The sequence below is a fragment of the Sapajus apella genome, unplaced genomic scaffold, assembly GCF_009761245.1.
Source record: "Sapajus apella isolate SASKATOON/1434 unplaced genomic scaffold, GSC_monkey_1.0 scaffold211, whole genome shotgun sequence".
In the NCBI taxonomy this organism is placed as follows: domain Eukaryota; kingdom Metazoa; phylum Chordata; class Mammalia; order Primates; family Cebidae; genus Sapajus; species Sapajus apella.
In genome coordinates this window covers 741871-748351 of record NW_022437151.1, presented here as the reverse complement: position 1 = coordinate 748351, position 6481 = coordinate 741871, and positions in this window count along the sequence as shown.

Below are 6481 nucleotides of genomic sequence, written 5' to 3'. Positions count from 1 at the left end.
ACACACACACACACACACACACACACACACACACACACACACAAATTAGCCAGGCATGGTGGCACACGCCTGTAATCCCAGCTACTCAGGAGACTGAGGCAGGAGAATTGCTTGAACCCAGGAGGTGGAGGTTGCACTGAGCCGAGATCGCTCTACTGCACTCCTGTCAAAAAAACACAAAAACAAACAAAAAAACCTTCCCGTAGGCCTAGAAGGAAAAGAATCAGAAATATCAGTGAACTATGGGAATGACCACCCTTGGCAGTGTGTCTGTGTTTATATTATATAAACACTGAAAAAATGTATATATATACACACATGTACACACATTGAAGAGCAAATGCCTCTTGCAGCAAAAATAGAGCACCTGCTTGGTAGCACTGCTAAATTTCATTTAGCCTTTGAACCATTTACCTTCGTCAATACTCAACCAATCAATCAATCAGTCAGGAGATGATGGCAGTATACCAGGCAGCTGGGCCTCCTCAGTGACTCCCCAAATACACTAAAGCCCTGGCCCTTCTCCCCTTCCACACCTTTCCCCCAGGGTTTCCCCCACTCACAGAGGTATCTATTGACTGACAAGACCTAGACTTTTGGTCCTGAAATTTGACAGATAATTATTTTAATTATTTTTTAGAAATGGGGTCTTGCTGTTACCCAGGCTGGAATCTAGCGGCACAATCATAGTTCACTGGCGCCTCTAGCTCATGTGCCCAAGCTATCCTCTCACCTCCACCTCCCAACTGGCTGGGACCACAGGCGGGTGCCACCACGCCCAAGCAATTTAAAAAAATTTTTTTGTAGAAACGAAGACTTGTTTTGTTTCTTGGGCTTCTGGGCTCCAGCAACCCTCCCTCTCAGCCGTCCAAAGTGCCGGGATTACGGGCGTAAGCCACTGCACCGGTCTCAAATAATTATTTTATAGAGTCGAGTTTTTACTGAGTCTGGTGAATTTGACTAATATAAGACTTCCCTTTGGCCCTGCGCGAGTATAAAAGATAAAGGGAAGCCCATGGGTCAGGTGCAAGGACAGGACAAAGCCATACAGAGCGGTGAGAGAGGGAGGCTGGGAAGGAGCCACAGCTGTGCGGGGTGGTCTGGGGAGGACCGGGGAGCCACAGCTGGGAGCGGGGGCAGGGCTAGGGAGGAGAGGATAAGCAAGCTCAGCCGTGCAGGTAGGCGTTGACGGCTACATCAGAACCAGAGCCCGTTGCTGGGAGCTTCATCATCTCGCTCTCATGCGGCTTCCCAGCTACCCCAAATCTCCAAGAAACAGGCTCAGAGACGTGCGCAGTCAGGTCCAGCGAGAAGGAGGGCGGAAGTGAACTCCAGGCCACGTCCAAATGCAGTCCCCGTCCCGCGCCACCACCCCAGCCTGTGTGAGAGCCGAGGGTGTCTGGGCAGAAGGATCTCTAGGGGAGTCGCAAGCCAGCGAAGAAGGTGGGAGCCGCATCCAGCGCTGGAAATAGTGAAGCTTTGGGGTCCTCGCCGGCGAGGCACCCGGGAAACCGGGAGTCCCTGGGAACCTCAAAGCAGCCTCGGGAACAAACAAATGAATCCCGACCTCTAACAGGGCACCTAGGGCGCGAAACCCGCCCAGTGCTCCAGCCGGCCCGCAGGGGGCGCGCGCTCCCCGGGCTCCCGCGCACCTGGCAGATGGCGGCCCTGGCGCGGGGAAGCAGGGTAAGGACTTTTTTTTTTTTGAGACGGTAGGGGCGAGGGAAGTCTTTTTTTTTTTTTTTTTTTTTTTTTTTTTTTTTTTTTGGGAAGTCTGTTTTTTTTTAAGACAGAGTCTCACTCTGTTGCCCAGGCTGGAGTGCAGTGGCGCAATCTCAGCTCACTGCAACCTCCGCCTCCCGGGTTCAAGCAATTCTCCTGCCTCAGCCTCCGGAGCAGCTGGGACTACAGGCAAGCGCCACCACGCCCAGCTAATTTTTGTATTTTTAGTTGAGATGGGGTTTCACCATGTTGGCCAGGATGGTCTCGATTTCTTGACCTCATGATCTGCCCGCCTTGGCCTCCCAAAGTGCAGGGATTACAGGCGTGAGCCACCGCGCCTGGCCCCCCTGCCCTTTAAATACTAAACATACTGTCTGATGCATGTACAAACGTGTATTATTATTATTATTTTAAATGTGTATTATTTTCATCCAATATACGTGCCGTTTCTGACTTGGCCTGGCTTCCCCTGAAGGCAGCGGCTGTGGAGAGTTGATTCAGAAGTGAAGGGCCCTGGACAACCCGGTGTGTAGAACCAGCACCAACACTATTCCGCCTTACCAAGGGGTCTCCCCGCCGCTTCTGACCCCCACCTCGAACCCTGCTCTGAAGGGAGAGTCTGTGCAGGGGCACCTGTGCGAAGCTGGCCAAAGCCTTCTCAGACTGCTCACCTGTGCGGGATGGAATAAAAAGCTCAGGGGTTCTGATAAAATGACCTCAGAAGCCACCTGTGGGAAGGGACCCTGAGGAAAGCACACACAGTGACTACCAAGCGCCTTATCTCAGAGCCATTTGTGATACAGGGAAATTGGTGCGTGTTTGAGATGCCTTCTAGAAGGTGGAATGGCCTGATCAGAAGGTGAAGGGACAAGCAATATTCCTTTCTGTCGTCAAATCCCTTCAGCGATTTATGTGAGTGCCCTCCCACAGCCTTGCAGATGTTGCAAGCTCTTGGGTTTTTGCTCATCCATCAGGTAAGTGATCGCTCTCTTTGTGTTTTTTTTTTTTTTTTTTTTTTTTTTTTTGTTAGATGGAGTCTCACTCTGTCGCCAGGCTGGAGTGTACAGGCACGATTTCAGCTCACTGCAACCTCTGTCTCTGGGTTTAAGCGATTCTCCTGCCTTAGCCTCCTGAGTAGCTGGGCTTACAGGCATGTGCCACCACGCCCAGCTAATTTTTGTATTTTTAGTAGAGACGGGGTTTCATCACGTTGGCCAGGATGGTCTCGATTTCTTGACCTAGTGATCCACCCGGCTCGGCCTCCCAAAGTGCTGGGATTACAGGCATGAGCCACCGCGTCCGGCCCAATTTTTTGTATTTTTAGTACAGATGAGGTTTCACCATATTGGTCACGCTGGTCTTGAACTCCCAACCTCAGGTAATCTGACCACCTCAGCCTCCCAAAGTGCTAGGATTACAGGTGTGAGCCACTGCACACAGGGCATCTGGCTAATTTAATTTTTTTGTTTTTTTGAGATGGAGTTTCACTCTTGTCATCCAGGCTAGGGAGCAATGGCACGATCTTGGCTCACTGCAATCTCTGCCCCCTGAGTTCAAGTGTTTCTCCTGCCTCAGCCTTCTAAGTAGCTGGGATTACAGGTGCCTGCCACCATGCCTGGCTAATTTATTTTTATTTTTATTTTTAGTAGAGATCGGGTTTCGCCATGTTGGCCAGGCTGGTCTCAAACTCCTGACCTGAAGTGACCCACCTGCCTCAGCCTCCCAAAGTGCTGGGATTACAGGCATGAGCCACCTCACCCAGCTCTTTTTTTTTTTTTTTCTGGTAGAGACAGAGTCTCAATTTGTTGCCCAGGGTGGTCTCAAACTTCTAGGCTCAAATGATTCTCCTGCCTCAGGCTCTCAAGTGTTGCAATTACAGGCCTGAGGCAGCTTTATTTATAATAGCCAAACCTGAGAACAACCTAAATTTCCATCAACAGGTGAATGGATAAACAAATTGTAGTATTTATTTATTTGAGACAGAGTCTCCCTCTGTCGCTCAAGCTGGGGTGCAGTGCCACAATCTCAGCTCATGGCAACCTCTACCTCCTGGGTTCAAGCGACTCGTGCCCCAGCCTCCCAAGTAGCATGCGCCACTGTACCTGTCTAATTTTTGTATTTTTACCAAAGATGGGGTTTCACCATGTTGGCCTGGCTGGTCTCTAACTCCTGGCCTCAGCCTCCCAAAGTGCTGGGATTATAGGCATGAGCCACTGTGTCTAGACTTTTTGTTGTTTTTTTAAGACAGGGTCTCACTCTGTCACCCAGGTTGGAGTATACTGGCAGGATCACAGCTCACTGCAGCCTTGATCTCCTGGACTCAAGTGATTCCCCCACCTCAGCCTTCCAAGTAGCTGGGACTACAGTCATACACTACCATGCCTGCCTACTTTTTTTTATTGTTAGTAGAGTCAGGGTCTCACCTTGTTGGCCAGGCTGTTCTCAAACTCCTGACCTCAAGTAATCCACCCGACTTGGCTTCCCACAGTGCTGGGATTACAGGCATAAGCCACCACACCTGGCCTCAAATGATTTTTCTGTATCTGTCGATATTGTATGATTTTTCTTTTTCTTTCCTTTTTTTTTTTTTTTTTCGTTCCTGAGACACGGTCTTGCTTTGTTGCCCAGGCTGAAGTGCAGTGGTACAATCATAGCTCACTGCAGCCTCGACCTCCTGTGCTCAAGTGATTCTTTCATGTCAGCCCCCCAAGTAGATGAGACTACAGGCACATGCCACCACGCCCAGCTAATTTTTTGTATTTTTTTTTTGTAGAGATGGGGTTTCACCATATTGCCCAGGCTGGTCTCAAACTCCTGGACTCAAGTGATCTGCCTACCTCAGCGTCTCAAAATGCTGGGATTACAGGTATGAGCCTCTCCACCCAGTCTGGTTTTTCTCTTTTGTTTATGCATGTATTTATAGATTTTTTTTCCCTAACATTAATCACTTTTGTATTCCTAGGATAAACTCAGCTTGCTCATGACAAATTGCCACTTCAATACATTGTTGAATTAGGTTTGCTAATAATTTGTAGGGTTTTTTTGCATTTGGCTTTTTTGTTACTGACTTATAATTAAATTGCTTCTAGCTTTCTGAGGGAACTGAGGATGATTTTCTTTTTCATGCAGTCCTTGCTGGCTTTATCAAGGTTACACTGGACATGAGCTGAGGAATGTTCTGTCCTTTTCTATTCTCTGGAAGACTTTGTTCTTTCACAGCTGGAATGATCTATTCCTTGACAATTTGGTGGAACCTGGCTAAAAGCTGTCAGGGCTTGGTATTTTCTTTCTTTTTTTTTTTGAGACAGTTTCACTCTTGTTACCCAGGCTGGAGTGCAATAATGCGATCTCAGCTCACCACAACCTCCACCTCCTGGGTTCAAGCAATTCTCCTGCCTCAACCTCCCAAGTAGCTGGGACTGCAGGCGTGGGCCACCATGCCCAGCTAATGTTTGTATTTTTAGTAGAGACAGGGTTTCACCATGTTGACCAGGATGATCTCGATTTCTTGACCTCGTGATCCACCCCGCCTTGGCATCCAAAAGTGCTGGGATTATAGGCGTGAGCAACCGCACCCAGCCGGGCTTGGTATCTTCTTTTTGGGGAAATTTGTAATAACTATTTAAGTCTCTTTAATGATTACAAAGAAAATTCAAACTTCCTTTTTTCTCTCCTTTTGAAAAAAATGTTTGTTTATTTATTTTTGAGAGGAAGTCTTGCTGTGTCGCCCAGGCTGGAGTGCAATGGTGTCATCTCAGCTCACTGCAACCTCTGCCTCCCAGGTTTAAGCAATTCTCTGCTTCAGTCCTCTGAGTAGCTGGGATTACAGGCACCTGCCACCACACCTGGCTAATTTTTGTATTTTTAGCAGAGATGGGGTTTCACTATGTTGGCCAGACTGGTCTCAAACTCCTGACCTCGTTATCTACCCGCCTCAGCCTCCAAAGTGCTGGGATTCAGGTTGATGAGCACCCCATTTCTACAATAATTGATGACCACAGTTTTTTCATGTATAGGCGCACCCACCTTCTATACTCACATCCTGGACTACTTTGAAACAAATGGCAGACATCAAATCACTTTATCTGTAAATACTCCAGTAGTATCTCCAAAAGATAAAGATTTTTTAAAAATCCATAACCCAAATATATACATGTCACGCATATATCTAATAATACTGCAACAGAAATTTAACAATACTGCAATAGAAAATATTTGGTCCATTTTCATTCTTCTCCAGTTGTCTTAGGTGTTGTCTTTGTTGGTGGTATATATTGTTGTTCTGTTTCGTTAGGCTTGCTTGAATCAAGAGGCAAAAATGAAGACCTTGCATCGTGACCAGTTGATCTTTCTGTCTTCCCACAGATCTGCTTGAGGTTTACGAGTCCCAGCTCCCACTGCACCTGCCACCTGCCTTTCCTTTCTCAGGACACACACAGGACTAGAAGAAAACAGACTAAGTATTTGATATTACGGTATTGCTAGTTTTTTTGTTTGTTTGTTTTTGAGACAGAGTCCCACTCTGTTTCCCAGGCTGGAGTGCAGTGGCATGATCTCAGCTCACTGCAACCTCTGTCTCCTGGGTTCAAGCGATTGTTCTGCCTCAGCCTGCCGAGCAGCTGGGACTACAGGTGTGTGCTGTTATACCTGGTTAATTTTTGTATTTCGTTTTTTGTTTGTTTGTTTTTTGGGATGGAGTCTCACTCAGTCGCCCAGACTGGAGTAAAATGGCGCAATCTCAACTCATTGCAACCTCCAC